Raw genomic sequence first — 18,140 nt, 5'->3', positions numbered from 1 at the left:
TCATCAGCCTGAAGGGCATCCAATGTTCAGCTAGAAGGACACAAACCCAAAATGCTATTTTTTCCATGGATGCGGCCAAACTGAGGCTGTGACCAGACTGGCAGGGATGAGGCAATCTGACAGCACGGGGGCTCAGCGGAACTGGGACCGGGATCGAATTTGGGCAGATGTGAAACCTGCTTGGAGGGTGTATGTTCTCCACAAAAAACATATAGAAAGGATCACTGGCTTCCTGTGTCACTGATCGTAGTGGGCTGCGAGTGAGTTGGAGGGGCCTCTAATAACCTGTAAAGACGTTGTCTCATTATGACAACCTATGGAGAGCCTCTCTTAGGCCTCATGCACACGACCGTTGTGTGGTTTGCGGTCCGCAAACTGAGAATCGGCAAAACACGGATGGCGTCCGTGTGCGTTCCGCAATTTGCGGAACGGCACGGACAGCCATTGATATAACTGTCTATTCTTGTCTGCAAAACGGACAAGAATAGGACAGGTTATATTTTTTTTGCGGACCACGGAACGGAGCAACGGATGTGGACAGCACACGGAGTGCTGTCCGCATCTTTTGCGGCCCCATTGAAGTGAATGGGTCCGCATCCAAGCCACAAAAACTGCGGCTCGGATGCGGACCAAAACAACGGTCGTGTGCATGAGGCCTTATTCTGGTGAACCTGGTCCATCCATGTATTGAAAGCATTGTCCCCATCTGGACATTTGTGACATATCCACAGGATATGCTATAAATGCCTGATAGGTGCAGGACCCACCTCTGGGACCCGCTCTTAACTCAAGAACGAACCCTGTCTGGAATGAAGAGGACACCATGCATGAAAAGATCTCTCCATGCCCTGCAATGGGACTTCCTTAAATAGCCTAGCTAGCGGGCTTGTCTATTTTCAGCAATCCCAGAGAGACATGGGCAGCGTATTCTGCATTCCTGATAGGGTACCATTCTTGAGGTGGGACCAACACCTATCAGACATCCAGAGGATATGCCATATATGTCCAGATGGGACAACCATATACTAGACACATGTAATACCACAGTTTACCTGTAGGGGCTGCTACAGGGAAACTGAGCAGCTGGCAACATCTGATCCATGTGCATTACAGCCCCACTAAAATCTATGGGAGCACTAGGGACCCCCTTCTTCTAGCAATCTGGATACACCATAAGCATGCTTTAACCGTACATTTTTAAAGCTGTGAGGACAGACACAGAGATATCTTACAGAGTTTATGTGTCCTTAACCTTTACCTCATGAAACAAAGGGGTATGGCTTAGAGGAAATGAGTACAGCTTAAAATGTGCCCCACTGCACCTAAATTTAGGTGCAAAAACAGGTCTAAAGTAAGCAAACCAAGAGATGGTGTAAAGTCAGACAGGAGCACCTAAATATTCTAGGGTTACATCCAGCACCAGCTGTCTAGAACTAATAAATCTGCCCCAATGTTTAACCTCCTAACAGTCACATTAAAATTGGAAAAACCCTCCCAAAAATGTAACATTTTTTTATTGTTGATTTTTAATATGTGTCTGCAGTAAATCTTGTTGGCGCATAACTCAGGGGACACTATTGCATTTTGAACCCCTTAGGCTACTTTCACACTAGCGTTCGATCGGATCCGTTCTGAACGGATCCGATCATATTAATGCAGACGGAGGCTCCGTTCAGAACGGATCCGTCTGCATTAAAATGGCAAAAAAAAGCTAAGTGTGAAAATAGCCTCGGACGGATCCGTTCAGACTTTCAATGTAAAGTCAATGGGGGACGGATCCGCTTGAAGATTGAGCCATATTGTGGCATCTTCAAACGGATCCGTCCCCATTGACTTACATTGTAAGTCTGGACGGATCCGCACGCCTCCGCACGGCCAGGCGGACACCCGAACGCTGCAAGCAGCGTTCAGCTGTCCGCCTGTCCGTGCGGAGGCGATCGGAGCGGAGGCTGAACGCCGCCAGACTGATGCAGTCTGAGCGGATCCGCATCCATTCAGACTGCATCAGGGCTGGACGGAGGCGTTCTGGTCCGCTCGTGAGCCCCTTCAAACGGAGCTCACGAGCGGACCAACGAACGCTAGTGTGAAAGCAGCCTTAGTTACATCATTAATTTTAGCCTTGAGAACCAATAATATTTCCCCCCTTTGTGTTCCAGCAGTCATAACTTTTTTCCTTCTAAATTATTTTTTTAATTTTGCGGGATGAGTTGTAGGTTTTTTAGGAACCATTTTGGGGTATATATAGTGTAGTAAATAATTTTTATTATATTATTTTTAGGGAGAAATATTTAAAAAAAACCTGCCATTTTAACATTATTTTGTGGAATTTATTTATGGCGTTCACTGTGTGGTAAAAACAACACAAATTTATTATGTGGGTCAGTACACTGATGATAATGGCACATTTCTATATCTTATTTTACTATTTTTCCTTTCCTCCTGCAGCCTGTCAGCTCTGCAACTGCTCCTCCTCCTCCTCCAGCCTGAAGGGGACAGCGTCAGCTGCTTTGGCTGCTCATATCTCTGGTTTGGTAGCGGCTAGAGACACGGGTATTCTCAGCTTTCAAACAATACCAGAATGACAGCAATATCTTCAGTACATGGGAAGAGATCACGGTTAGAAATCGGCATGCAGTGAATGCAGCTGAAAGTAAAAGCAATTATTCCTGACTCGATTTCTAACAGTGATATCTCCTGCTTATCTTGGGCTAATGCTGTCAGTCTGGAATACCAGCTTTCAAACAAGACCATGTTTATATGTTGAAGAACCCACTTCACTTTGGGACCTGCAGCACAAAGATACAGGCAACGTATTTGGGACTATTTTATATATATTTCCAACAAGACCAGTTGCATGTTTCTAGCTGCTACCAATCAGGAGATATCATTTGCAATAGTAAATCTTCCCCAATGTGTGTGAGACTTCACCTTTGGCACAATGACCTGCCAAGTACTGCCCTATCAGATAAATTCCTGTTAATCTGGCGTTAGATAAATCTTTTTGCACGCCAGATGATTAGGAGATTCTGGCTATAAAGCGCTAGGTGGGAATCATGTTCCAACCAAAGCTGAGAAATACACCAAGAAATCATCTGTCTGTGGAGATCAGCCATGTCCCCCCTCCTCCTCCTCACTGTAAGGCAAGTGGCTGCAGCAGGAGTCTCCCTCCTTTAAAGCAATCAAGATTTGTATGAATCACCTGTACAGTCATGTGCTCCTCCTTAAAGTCCCAGACTTTGCTCTTAATATTCTTCCAGTCGGAGATCATGATCTGGAGCTTGGCTTCGGCCAGAAGGAGCTGCTTCCTGCATCGGCCGTAATTCATGAGAAGTTCATGGAACTCATGCCTGTCCTGGTGGGCGATCCTCTCAAACTCCTCGGTGAAGGAGTCCACATTCTCTATCCAGGAACAAGGCTCAAATATCTTGAGTTGCTCCCTGGAGAAAGGGATGGGCTTGTGCTGCTGCGGGAGCTCAGGATACAGCCTCTCATTAGGAACCAGAGGTTTGATGGTCGCCATATCTCTCTTGTGGTCAATAACCTGCACTGGCAGCTCTGGGTATATGGATTTCACCTTTGAAAGATGCAATTTCTCCTTGGCTTCCACAAAATGCTGGGTGTCCATTACATCTGGTTCCTTCAGAGACAGGACAGCAGGGTGGACTTCGACGTCCTCAGCCGGGTGCTGTTCCTCTATGGGGGGGCTTGTAACTTCAGGACATTTTGTCTTTTCGGGCTGCAACTCACAGCTTTGTGAAGGGCAGGAAAGGTTTGCTGCTCCAGACTCCAGCTCTCGACAATCATGATTTTCAGTTTCCTTCTTGTCCTCCGAGGCGCCTCCACTGACGGCGGGGACATCCGCCTCAGACAAGCTGCTTAGTCGTTTGTTATCAGCTCCGCAGGTTTCATCGTTCAGCTGGATTTCTATGAAACTATCAGGAAGATTGCTGTCCGTTCTCTGGGAGGAGGAGTCCAGTACATTATGGATGCCGCTCTCTTCCTCCAACACCAGAGTCTTCTCTGCTCTTACGTCCACGAGGCTTTGCTGCTTCTTCTTTGTCTGGAAAAAATATATATACAATTAACATGAAGTGTTCAAGATGAAATCTACAAAAAAACAGCAAACAAAATAGGAAAAAAGGTATCTGGAGACAATGGAGGTCCTCTTAGCTCTTCTTTATTGATTCATAAAACCGACACAGTCACTGGATCCACGGCATGGTCGCTGACGCGTTTCGGGTATGTACCCTTAGTCGTAGCACCATGCTACGTGTGACCCCACATTATAAAGGATTAGGAATGCACCTCGTCAGAAAATCCTGGGAGGAGCATCCAATCTCATAGGCTGCCACAACAGAGGCACACCTCTTGATTAGGTTCATCGATTGATTAGGTTCCTATTTTGTTTGCTGCCTGCTACGGGAACACTCCCCCAGGGCCTCTGGAGCCGGGTTTATACACCACACCAGGAAGGTGACCTGGATACAAAGTTTTCTCTATTTACAAAAAAACAGCTCTGCAAATAACAGGTTAAATTAAATCATGACTTATACTCCACTCACATCCAGAGCTGCATTTAAGATTCTTCTGGTTTCACATCATCTCTTCCAGAAATAATAGTTCTGCATATAACTAACCGATTAAAAGAGGTCCTGTCAACTCTTGTGACAGCTAGTTTATTAAAGAGGTTCTCCGGGTTTTTTAATATTGATTACCTATCCTCAGGATAGCGTATGTCCAAAGAAGGTCGGCACTGCTCGAATAGTGTGGCGGTGCAGTGTCTGCGGGCAGGAATTCCAGGATAGGTCATCAATATCAGATCAGCGGGGGTCTGACACCCGGGACCCTCACCGATTAGCTGTATGAGGAGACGGCGCTCGCTGTGCGCACGTGCCGTCTCCCTTCTCTCTTCCTGCTCTGCTGCTGTATGTCTATGGGACAGCAGCAGAGGACAGGAAGAGAGAAGGGAGATGGCACGTGCGCACAGCGAGCGCCGTCTCCTCATACAGCTTATCGGCGGGGATCGGACCACCGCCGATCTGATACTGATCACCTATCCTGAGGATAGGGAGGAAGTAAGGAGCCACAGCAGCATATCACCAAAATCTTCTTTATTCAGATAGACACCTCACAACAGGGCATAAAAATTGCAGCAACGTTTCGGCTACGAATAGCCTTTATCAAGCATATTTTACAACTAAAATCACAGCATATAAATCCCATATACTGGGCCCACCCACAATGCTAAACAACCAATGGACCGTGATATCATAGGTCACACCTACCTAGCGTGAGGTCACCATCACATTAAATCAAATTAAACAGCTGGTACAGGTTATAACAATTGTACTCACAAGTTCACCTGTGTGGGGTTACAGCGCATGAACACCCACGATGGAATTGGCGTCTCACAATCAGAGATGCGCATGTCCGCAGACATCATCACCAAGCGGCACGTGCGAAGCATCACTGCGCGTGTATATGGCTTGTATGGCAATCGGCGTCCTGATGCAGAGTCAGCGCAGGTCCATGGGCGTCATCAAGGGGCGGCCGGCTTACGTCACGAAGCCGCACCTCCTTGTGACGCACCAGGCTGACGTGTGCCTGGGGAGGCAACAGGGCCACCAATAAGAAACGCCCGCACCGCTACTGTAAATAAACAGCGTGCAGGACGTTTATGGATCAAAGCCCCAACATGCACTGTAGATACACTGCGCAACCTGGCACGATTTAAAAAAGGGGAGAATCAACGTGTCGATGTGGAAACGCGATCCCCACACAGGTTTACATATATAGTATGGTACAAAGTACCAATGTTGGAGATAAAGAACAGGTATAACTGACATGAGGCCTCATCAACACAGAGATCATCATGTCAAATACCTTGTCAATAAAGGATGGTGACCGGGTTGGTGTACATTGATAATTAAGGAGCATTACATAGTGGTATAATTAAGACATTTACAAATATGTATACAAACAAAACACTGTAGCAGTTGAGAGTTTAGCTGATACCAGCCACATTGAATTCAAGATTCAATCCAAAAGGTTGTAAAGATTTCAATGTATAGATCCATTTGAGTTCCTTCTTTCTTAATATCGCATCTTTATCTCCCCCTCTCCGTAAGGGACCCACGCTATCTATAACCCTACAGCGAAGTTGGTTCACTGAGTGTCCTGCTTCGACAAAATGCTTCGCAACTGGTTTATCCATGTTCATTTTGCGTATAGTACTTTTGTGCTTATTGATGCGTTCCCTGACTTCCATAGTGGTCTCACCCACATAGGTGAGGCTACAAGGACACTGGATGACATATCACATCCCGTGACCTGCAGGTGTAATAGCCATTGATTTTATATTTTTTACCGCTATACGGATGGAAGAAATGATCACCCTTGAGAACATTGCCACAGTTACAACAGGATAAACATGGATAAGTACCATTTTTACGTGGGGCAAGCAGTTTTTGTGTCAATCCGTTTTAACTAGTCTATCACGTAGGCTAGTATTCCGCCTGTATGCCATCATCGGTGGGGACTTGAATTCTTCTATCTCCGGCAAACCCCTTTGGAATATGTGCCACTCCTTTCTAAGGACATGGGCAATGTCGCCATTGTCCCGGCCGAAGATGGAGACAAACGGAACCCTAGCCTCGGATCTAGCTTTTGTCGATTTCTGTAATGCAGCACACCTGTCAACCAACTTGACCTTATGTTTGGTTCTGTCAAGTAAAGATTTGGGGTAACCTCGTTCTATAAACCGTGTGCACATGGTGTCCACCCTTTGTGCACAAACATCTTCATCAGAGACTATTCTTCTCACCCTTAGAAGTTAACGGTCCATTGGTCACGGTCCATTGGTTGTTTAGCATTGTGGGTGGGCCCAGTATATGGGATTTATATGCTGTGATTTTAGTTGTAAAATATGCTTGATAAAGGCTATTCGTAGCCGAAACGTTGCTGCAATTTTTATGCCCTGTTGTGAGGTGTCTATCTGAATAAAGAAGATTTTGGTGATATGCTGCTGTGGCTCCCTACTTCCTCCCTATGTCTCTGGATCGCGTTGGATCTGTGATCCCCTGCCCAGCTACTGCATGACCACCATTTTTGCTCTCTACAAGCCGTTGTTGTGCTGCTCTTGAACTAACCTATTCTCCTATCCTGAGGATAGGTCATCAATATGAAAAAGCCCGGAGAACCCCTTTAACTACCTGCATTACCCATATAGTACCAATTCTGGAGCATCTATTCTCATGGCTCTATGTTGTGAAATTCCTCTATTATTCCTGTTGGTGGTTAAAAATAAATTGCCATTATGCAGTAAAGGTACTGCTGGGTGTTACCAGGAATGGGTGTGTCTGCTGGGGTCAGACTGTGCAGGGACACACCCCAACTGATAACACCCCTCTGTACCTTTACTACAAGCTGCTGGCAATTCATTCATAACTTCTAGCAGGAATAATAAAGGAATGGCACATCATTATCATCGTTATTACATGGGGGATGCAAATGGTTACTAAACCAGATATGTCAGGAGAAAGAACAGGTCTTCTTTAAAGAGGACCCATCACCTCTTCTGACATATATGTTAGGAACTACCTGATCTCCCCATGTAATAACTATTCTGGATCATCTATTCTTCTGACTCTATGTTGTGCCATTCCTCTAATACACCTACTACAAGTTATGATTTACGAACAGTTTAGCAGGGAAGGTCCAGATGGGCGAGTTTGCGTCCTTGCATAGTCTGACACAATCCAATCAGTGCTGCCAGTTCCAGAATGTACAGGGACACACCCAACTGGTAACACCCATCTGGACCTTCACTGCAAACTGTTAGCAATTCATTCATAACTTCTAGAACTTCTAGAAGGAATAATAAATGAAAGGCATATCACAGAGTCATAGGAGTAGTATCCTTAGGATAGATCCTCAATATTTGATGGGTAAGGGTCTGATACTCAGTACTCCTACTGACTGGCTGCTAGCAGGAGCTGTGGCCCCCAGAATCTGAGAGCGAAGGGGCCGCAGTGATGCCAGAATGAGCCCTATGTACATAAATAAAGCAGCGCTGCATTTTTTTTTTTTTTGCAATTTTGCGTGTGTATTCTGAAGCATGTTATTGCCTGGGATAACTCGGCGTGTGATCCGTGTAGAATACATGTGTGGCAATGCGGATGTCAAATTGAAGCGGTCGCAATTTGCTTCTACTTGTTCACATGACGCATTTTCATGTGTATTCAAGGCGCGTTTTCTGTGCTGATACACACAAAAAATCACTGGGGGAGATTTATCAAAACTGGTGTGAAGGAAAACTGGCTGAGTTGTCCATAGCAACCAATCAGATTCCACCTTTCATTTCTCAGAGCTCCTTTGAAAAATAAAAGGAACGATCTGATTGGTTGCTATGGGCAACTCAGCCAGTTTTCCTTCACACCAGTTTTGATCCCCCTAATATGTTGCTATGATACTACAACTCCTAGCTGGCAGGGCAATGCTGGGAGATGTAGTTGATAAGCAGAGGGACATTTCTGCAGATTAAACATCCAAACCCAGATACCAATAGTAATGAAGGTGAAATTCAGAGTGTGTGGTGGGGGGTGAGGGGAGCGAAGCATTATGGGAGTACGCCGACTTGTCTTTCTATTAGGTGTTTCCATGGTAACGATGAAAGCACCATAATTATTGTCGGCTGTCTCCTCACAAGTGGCGGCTCGGTCTACTCTTACCAGGACGATTAATGCTAGGTTACTACCAGGCGGATGTCACCGTGTGTATGATGGCCGTCCTATGTGATGACGCCGCTGATATACGTCATGAAACCTAAAATATGTCACATGCTAATAAACCATGGGGCTCCGTGGCTATGGCTGTCAAGATGTCACCGTTATGCGGGCGCTGCGGACGGCGCCGTTAAGGGGCACTGCGGACGAAGCCGCTACGGGGCACAGCGGCCGGCACCGTTAGGGGGCATTGCGGACGGAGCCGCTACGGTGGGCACTGCGGACGGAGCCGCTACGGTGGGCACTGCGGACGGAGCCGCTACGGTGGGCACTGCGGACGGAGACGCTACGGTGGGCACTGCGGACGGAGACGCTACGGTGGGCACTGCGGACGGAGACGCTACGGGGGGGCACTGCGGACGGAGCCGCTACGGGGGGCACTGCGGACGGAGCCGCTACGGGGGGCACTGCGGACGGAGCCGCTACGGGGGGCACTGCGGACGGAGCCGCTACGGGGGGCAAAGGGTTATTGTTGGTGGCGGGACCTACCAGGGAAGTAATCTGAAACGCCTGAAGCAGGAATTACTGATATCAATGCTCGCAATTTCACAGTTTCACTGTTTACATAAAGAATTAACTATGTGAAAAGCTGAGTCACCTTGTAAATACACGACATGTACTGAATTCTGTGACTTCAGAGCTGAAATCACCCGGCATTTCATGTACCAATGACCTGATCAGCCATGGCTTCTAGGGTAAATTGCCTTTTGGGGAGTGGGGGGAGAGCAGGCTCAGCAATAGATTTTGCTATGAGATCTGTGTATGCCCGTGGCCCAGCCTAAGCTGTGAGAAAACTACAACTCACAGCATGTCCTGACAGTCTGCTTCATGGGAGTTGTATTTTTCAGAGGTTAGAGCTCTCTGCTGTATCCTCTCTAGCAGGGGGCGTGCACAGCACCATGCTGAGGTTTATCTATCCCGGATGAGAATGTGACCCTGGGCTACGACGACTTCTCACACGTATCTGTCCAGATCCCTGCCAGTGCTGACTGACTTGTGACTCGGCGCCTCCAGCAACAGAGGAAACAGAAGAGATTTACCGTCACTGAAACTAAAGGGAAAACATCCCCCGAAAACAACAGAGCGAGGTTTCATTTCTAAACATATTTTCTAGAACCTTTTTTTTAAAAACATTATTTATTTTTAATTTTAGTTTAGTTTTTTGACCACAGGAGTGCACACAATATGCTGACACTTCCTGACTTCCACAGCTCGCTTGTCAGCTTTGCTGTATAGACTTAGACAGAATGAGCAGAGTTACCTCACTATCATTTTAGGTTGGGTGAATTAAAAGGCTATTCCCATCTGGACATTTTTGGCATATGCCATCTCCGATAGGTGTGGGACCTGCTCTTATCTAAAGGATGCGGCCCTGCCCTAAATGGACAATGTGCCGCTCATGCATGGAGTCTTCTCCATTCACAGCTATGAGACTTCTGAAAATAACCAAGAGAGCGCGCAATAGATGTATGCTAGCCAAATCAATGTCAAGTTAACCATTTAATGTGCATTGCGGCCTGCAGACTCTTGCCTGATGCCAGCTGTCAGGGGAGAGGAAGGGATGGACATATTGAGTTTCAACTGCCCAATCTTGAATAAAGAATAGGTTGTGGGGGCACTCAGACATCCGCTCCTACATGAGGCAGGAGACCTTAGAAAGCTGAGTGATGACCAGTATTTATGGATGATCAATATTATGGGAGAGGTCACCCAGCTTTCCCAGTCACCTGAATGGTTACTAACGCATATAGCCCTGTGTATACAGATGCATTTGGCATTGGGGACACTAGGAAAGCTAAATGATATAATGGTGGCCATGTTAATCATCACCCAGCTTTCCCAGTCACCTGAAAGGCCACGTTATGCAGTAAACAACGTCCTGCTGCCATACCCCTGTGTATGGAGATATGGAAAGCCTAGTAACAAGGCCCATAGGAGTAGGGAGTATTGGCCATACTGACTGTTCCCCAACTTTCCCAGGCACCTGAATGCCCAAGTTATGTTGTAATTTCATATCACTTAGTAAAGAGGTGTGTCTGCCCTTCAGGACTCTAGGAAAGAGAAGAGACAAAGCCCACGGGGTTTAATGGTTGCCATATTGGATGCCCCCCAGCTTTCTCAGACCCCTGAATGGCAAATGTGCCTAGCTATGAAGCAATGGGTCTCCTACAGATGTAATGGTGGCCATATTGGTTGTCACCCACCTTTCCCAAACACCTGAATAATCAAGGTATGCAGAAATCATCTCCTATTCTTATATCAGAGTGTATATAGATGTTTTTGGCGGGCATAATGGTGGCCATATTGGTTGGCACCCAGCTTTCCCAGACACCTGAAAGGCAAATGCCCCTAGTCACGCAATCACCAGTCTCCTACATCCATACCCCTGTCTACAAATGTGCTTTTAGCAGTCTAGGAAAGCGTGAGGACATAGGAGGGGGGTGTAATGTTGGCCATCTTGGTCATCACCCACCTTTCCCAGTGCGCTGAGAGGTAAAATAATGGAAGGATTAGAGCACGGTGTGTGTGAATACACCCGCCATGTGTCACAGGAATGTAATTACTATAGCACTGAACGTGGAGCATGCGGCTGAATCACCGGGGCAGGCTGCTCACGTTGACGGGTGACGAATCACACAGTCAGGTAGATGAGCAGGTGCAGGGTACATGAGGTCACTGATCGGGCTGAAGACGCCCCAACAAACCTGCTAATCATGTGACCTGACCGGATTCTCAGGGGACGAATCCCCCAGATCCAGATCAGCGACCGATTGGAAATCCATAAAATCGCCAAATGGGACCCAGTGTGAAACAGAGACAAAAGATCTTTAACAGATCCGTGGTCCACATTTTGGACGTACGGATGATCCGTGTGCTTCCCACATCCGTATGTCTGAACATGTCCTATACTTGACTGCAAAATGCGGACCACGGACCCATTGAAGTCAATGGGTCTGCAAAAAATGAAGATACAACACAGACAGTATCTTTATTTTTCGGATCTGCAATTTGAGGACCGCAAAATACATACGGTCGTGTGCAGGAGGCCTTAGGCCTCGTTCACACTTCAGTGTTTGGTCAGTGATTTCCATCAGTGATTTGTGAGCCAAAACCAGAAGTGGAGCCTCCACAGACATGCGGTAGAAGGGAAAGATCTGCTCCTGTTCTGTGTTTAGAGTTGCACCTGGTTTTGGCTCACAAATCACTGATGGAAATCACTGACCAAACACTGAAGTGTGAACGAGGCCTTAGGCTGAGTTCACACGGGCGAGATTTCCGCGCGGGTGCAATGCAGTAGGTGAACGCATTGCACCTGCACTGAATCCTGACCCATTCATTTCAATGGGGCTGTGTACATGAGCGTTTTTTTTCATGCATCAGTTCTGCAATGCTTTAAAATCGCAGCATGTTCTATATTCTGCGGTTTTCACGCAGCCCTGGCTCCATAGAAGTGAATGGGGCTGCGTTAATAACGCATTGCATCTGCAAGCAAGTGCGGATGCAATGCGTTTTTCACTGATGGTTGCTAGGAGATGTTGTTTGTAAACCTTCAGTTTTTTATCACGCGCGTGAAAAACGCATCAAAACGCATTGCACCCGCGCGGAAAAAACTGAACAACTAAACGCAATTGCAGCCAAAACTGACTGAACTTGCTTGCAAAATGGTGCGAGTTTAACTGAACGCACCCTGAACGCATCCGGACCAAATCTGTCACGCTCGTGTGAACTCAGCCTTAGGCTGGTTTCACACGGGCGTGACGGATTTGATCCGGATGCGTTCAGGGTGCGTTCAGTGAAAATGCTGCGATTTTGGCACTAAAACAAGTCAGTTTTGTCTGCGATTGCGTTCAGTTGTTCAGTTTTTTCCACGCGGGTGCAATGCGTTTTGATGCGTTTTTCACGCGCGTGATAAAAAACGGAATGTTTACAAACAACGTCTCTTAGCAACCATCAGTGAAAAATGCATCGCACCCGCACTTGCTTGCGGATGCAATGCGTTTTTCACGCAGCCCCATTCACTTCTATGGGGCCTGTCCTGCGTTACAAACGCAGAATATAGAACATGCTGCGATTTCAAAGCATTGCAGAAGTGATGCGTGAAAAAAAAACGCTCATGTACACAGCCCCATTGAAATGAATGGGTCAGGATTCAGTGCGGGTGCTATGCGTTCACGTCACGCACTGCACCCGCGCGGAAATCACGCTCGTGTGAAAGGGACCTTAGAGGGGGCGTTCCAGTCATATCATTGTGTGAGGAATTCTCTAATATACTTTCTGTTTCAGTTCACCACTTCTGCCTCGTCAGACTTTACATTATGAGGATGAAAGCATGTCCACAGCTGAGGGGTTGTGACAATGTATTTCATCATCGTGGTCTCTTCACATCTCATCATGAGGCATTCTGTCAGACACCACTGACACCTGTCGGGCCCCAAATACCTACAGGGGTCTTTGTCGCCCATAGGCTCCCAGAAAACACACTGTCCATACAGTATATATATGTGGACACCATTGAACGGAATAGCAGCCCCTAGATGGCGGATCCATGCCTAGGAGGTCAGAGGGGCCTCTATCCAGGCTGATGTAACCCTATGAACACATCTAGCGTCTACATCCAACCAGATGTGATGGGTTTTCAGTCCTTGGGTACAAACAGAAATGTTTCCATTCACTGACAACAAGCTGAGATGTGAAAGGAGTTTCCCTGACCCAGCAGGCCCTGGAAAGCCGCCTTACTTAGCTTCATACCATCACTAAAATGATCCGGCAGAGGAACAGCCTTCCGGAGTTCTCCGTATCTGGCATAGCCGGAGACTACTTTCCCCACCGAAGCCCACTGACTATAATGTGACCCAGCCTGTATCCACCATTAGTGGCGAGATTCGGAGAGACTAAAAGACTGTGTTTGTCCAGCCGAATCTCGGAGCTAATGCCGGAAACTGACTGGATCCTTACCGGGTCCCATTATAGTCAATGCTCCGGCCCCTTCCACGATGCGATCCTCTACCAGAACATCTTGCCGGATCATTTTGGCGCTAGTGTGAATCTAGCCTTACACATATCGTGCCTGTGTAATAAACGTATTGTCCCAAAGTTGTGTTGATCGGCCATTTGGGAACCCAGTAACGTGTTGTTCCTTTTCTGAAAACTCAGCATCTGCCGACCTTACGTCTTTTACTAGTTCTGGTCCGGTTGATGGACAGGGGGGGGAGGTATTGTGGACGAGGTCAGAACTATTCCAATCTCTGGCACATGCGCCTGAATCCACCTCATCTGCGCCAGGAAGGGGAATAGTTCTGACCTCGTCTGTGACCAGGGAATAGACTTGAGACCTGGTAAAGAAAGGGACGTCGGCGTTTGCAGGATGTTCAGGAGAGGAGCATCACATGGCGGGCTTCTCAAGTGACCGATCCAAGCAAGTATGATTAGAACCTTTATTTCACAGATGAGGTGTGAGTAATTAAAGGCGTTGTCTCAATCAGCAAATGGCATTCATCATGTAGAGATATCTAACACAAGCCACTTACTAATGTATTGTGATTGTCCGTATTGCTTCCTCTGCTGGCTGGATTCAATTTTCCATCACATTATACACTACTTGTTTCTATGGTTACGACAACCCTTCAATCCATCAGCGGTCGTCGTGCTTGGACACTATAGGAAAAAAGTGATGGCCTCTCTGGTGTCTGGGATTGCAGGAGCGCACATAGGCCACCACTTTTTTCTATACTGTGCAAGCACGACCACCGCTGATGGATTGAAGGGTGGTCGTAACCATGGAAACAAGCAGTGTATAATGTGATGGGAGCAATAGGGAGCAATATGGATAACAGTATATTAGTAAGTGCCTTGTATTATCGTCCTCTTCTACATCAGTGTTCCTCAACTCCAGTCCTCAGGGCCCACCTACCGGTCAGGATTTTAGAATATTCCATGAATGAACACCTGTGGTAAGTCCTGAGGCACTGACACTAATGATATCACCTGCTCAATACTAAGGAAATCCAGAAAACATGACCGGCAGGTGGGCCCTGAGGACTGGAGCTGAGGAACACTGATGTAGAGGACGCTAATACAAGGCTCTACATGATACATGCTATTTGCTGAAGTGACACAACCCCTTTAAGATGCGTTTGAGGGGCCAGGCGAGTCCTGGAAAACAGCTTTAATGAAGTTTTTTTGAGTGCAGTATGGATGGCCCACCCTCAGGATAGTGGGGGTCCAACTCCCCGCACCCCCTCCGATCAGCTGAAGAGGCTGCAGCGCTGTCTCCTCACAGCTCATCAAGCACAGCGCCGTACATTGTATAGTGGCTGGGCCAGGTATTGCAGCTTAGTCCCATTCACTTGAATAGGACTGAGCTGCCCCTAGGCCATGTGACTGATGAAGAGATCTAAGCGCTCGTGGAGTATTGCCTCTTTCTACAGCTAATCAGCAGGGCGACAGGACAGACAGGTCATCAATATTAAACTCCCAGAAAATCCCTTTAAGGCTCCATTCACACGTCCGCAGAATGTGTCCGCATCCGTTCCGCAATTTTGCGGAACGGGTGCGGACCCATTCATTCTCTATGGGGACGGAATGGATGCGGACAGCACACAGTGTGCTGTCTGCATCCGCAATTGCGGAGCGCGGCCTCGATCTTTGGGTCCGCAGCTCCGCAAAAGATAGAACATGTCCTATTCTTGTCCGCAGATTGCGGACAAGAATAGGCATTTCTATGGGGGTGCCGGGCTGGTGTGTTGCGGACCCGCAACACATCACGGACGTGTGAATGGAGCCTAAGGGAGAGTTCACATCTCCCTTTCATTTTCCGTTTTTCTGATCTGTCAGAAGAACAGGAAAAAAAGACAGGATTCTGGGAAAAAAAAAACAGAACCTGTTGCATATTTAGCATCAGGTTCAGCCATTTCCGTCTCAGATCAGTTTTTTTAAATGGAAAAAAAAATACGGATCCCAGATGGAAATGGCTTTTTTTTTTCCAGAATCCAGTTTTTTTTCTGTTCTTCTGACAGATCAGATGTGAACTCTCCCTAAAAAAGGCAAGAAATGGAAACACAAAGGACAACAAGTACAGAACTTTCACTACAGGTTCTTTTTACGTTTTTTTTCCTTCTCATCGCCCGCCATATTGTCCCATAGACCTCCACTGGTTACTCTGCCCTGCTTGACAAAACCGTAGAAAAACACCATTAACACGTCAGGCGGTAAAAAACACTATATGGGCAAACATCACCTTAGGGCTCATCACCTTTTGTCCGTTTTTTGTTTTGTTTTTGCAGCCCATATGCAGAACCATTCATATCAACGGGGCCGCAAAAAAACGGAAACGACTCTGTGTGCATTCTGTTTCCGTATGTCCGCAAGTCGCTTCCAGTAAAAAAATAATAAAATAGGCATGAATAGAATTGTCCATTTTGCAAACAAGGACAGGCATTGCAATACAGATGTCACGCGGACGCCATCTGTAGTTTTTGCGGATCTGTGTTTTGCGGACTGCAAAACACATACGGTCGCGTGAATGAGCCCTAAAACGCCTAATAAAAAGCCACAAAAACACTCAGGAAGACAGGAGTTTTTGGATGCTTTTGGGTAAAAAAAAAAAAAAAAAACCAGCATGATAAAAAGTATGGGGGTCAATTATGAAAGACCGCCATTTTACCCCGGTCTTTGATATCCCCAGCGCTACCGGAGCATACACTTCCTCTATACCACTTGGAGCTGCTGAAACCTCTAAAACAGGGATGCCCAACCTGCGGCCCTCCAGCTGTATAAAACTACAACTCCCACAATGCCCTGCTGTGGACCGATAAATGTAGGCTGTCCAGGCATGCTGGGAGTTGTAATTTTGAAACAGCTGGAGGGCCGCAGGTTGGGCATCCCTGCCCTAAAATAATCTATAGGAGAACAGTTATGTCCTGCCTATGGCCACTTAAAGGGCAACTCTACTCCGCTCTTTGCAGCGATTCCTCCTCCCTAAGAGGGGGGTAAAAAAAAACTTCACTGTCCCCCTCCCCTCAATTGCCTCCATATGCCCTGACCTTCACTTTCTGCCCAAGGAGTGGGCAATATTTCTGACAGACTGCAAGACCACTGTCGCCACCCTCAAACCCCAGAAAAGTGGTTAGTCTCCCATAGCAACCAATCCAATCGCTGCTTTCATTTTCCACTAGGCCTTAGGAAAATAAGAGCAGGAAGGTGATTGGATACTATGGGTAACCCCCTCTAATGGATTATAGGAATCCAATAGGGGGAGGGGGGGAGTGGAAATGGTTAGCCCCAATCTACCAATTATAGCCATCAATTCTATAGGGACCCAAAAATAGTCAAGGCAGAGAAAGGGTTAAAATACCCCCGAAGGCGATTGGTTAATTGACAGGGTGTTCCAGCTAAAAGAGCTGATTGGTCAGAGGGTAAAGCTCCGCCCCTATGCAGGTAGCGGTCTTTTAGGTGCGGTCAGGTGACAGGGGGGTCCTGTCAGTCAGCGGTCACTTCTCGGACAGCATACCTTGTCATGCTTCGTCCTGCTCTTGGACTTGCGGGGCCTCGCCGCCTCAGCCATCCCGGGGAGCTCGGTTACGGGTGCCGAGGCTGCGGACGTATCTGTGGAAGAGCCCGTAAACACGACATAATCTTGAGCACTGCCTGGAGGGGGGAGGAGGGAGGTCACGTGATAAGGATCCTGCACCAATCGCAAACTAGGGGATGACGTCTTCTGCGAGTACGGGCAGCGGCGAGGAACAAACGTCCTGGTTAGGCGCTGCTTGTTGGTACGCACTACCGCAGGAGAGGATTGGTTCCTGGTGTGTTGTGTACATGGTGGGGGTTGTACTACAGACAGAGCACAGTGACACTGCGGACGTTTAGAGCGATCATAAGACCCAAGTGACTGTATTACATCACAGGTTGTGTAGACTGTAAGCTCTTAGGGCTAGGATCGGCTACTGTTATGTTTTGAGCTTGGCTGTAGGATGTGGTGTATGCCGTATCAGTCTCGTGTGTGTACACAGTGGGGGGGGGGGGGGGGTTTATCTAAACTGGCTGAGTTGCCCATAGCAACCAATCAGCTCGATCTTTTACATTTTTCAAAGGAGCTGTGAGAAATGAAAGGTGGAACCTGATTGGTTGCTATGGGCAACTGGTTTTGACAAATCTCCCCCAGTGTACGAGCACATACAATTTAAGTCTTTACCCATAGACATTAATATGGAGTTTGGCTCCTCTCTAGGATTTTGGAGGGTGTCTATGGGGATTTCTGCCCATTCATCCAGAAGAGCATTTGTGAGGTCAGACACTGATGGAGGAGACGGCCTTAGGGTGGCCACCGGCTTCACCACATAAGGCTGGACATCACTG

At 47.3% G+C, this 18,140-nt stretch overlaps 1 pseudogene; it reads right to left on the bottom strand.

The window, feature by feature from the left end:
* LOC122923491 overlaps positions 1–17,443 on the bottom strand; it is a 60,656-nt pseudogene extending 43,213 nt beyond the window's left edge.
* Between the last annotated feature and the right edge of the window lie 697 nt (positions 17,444–18,140).

This window comes from Bufo gargarizans, unplaced genomic scaffold (genome assembly GCF_014858855.1).
Source record: "Bufo gargarizans isolate SCDJY-AF-19 unplaced genomic scaffold, ASM1485885v1 original_scaffold_1649_pilon, whole genome shotgun sequence".
Classification (NCBI taxonomy): Eukaryota; Metazoa; Chordata; class Amphibia; order Anura; family Bufonidae; genus Bufo; species Bufo gargarizans.
This window is presented reverse-complemented; position numbering and strand designations above follow the sequence as displayed.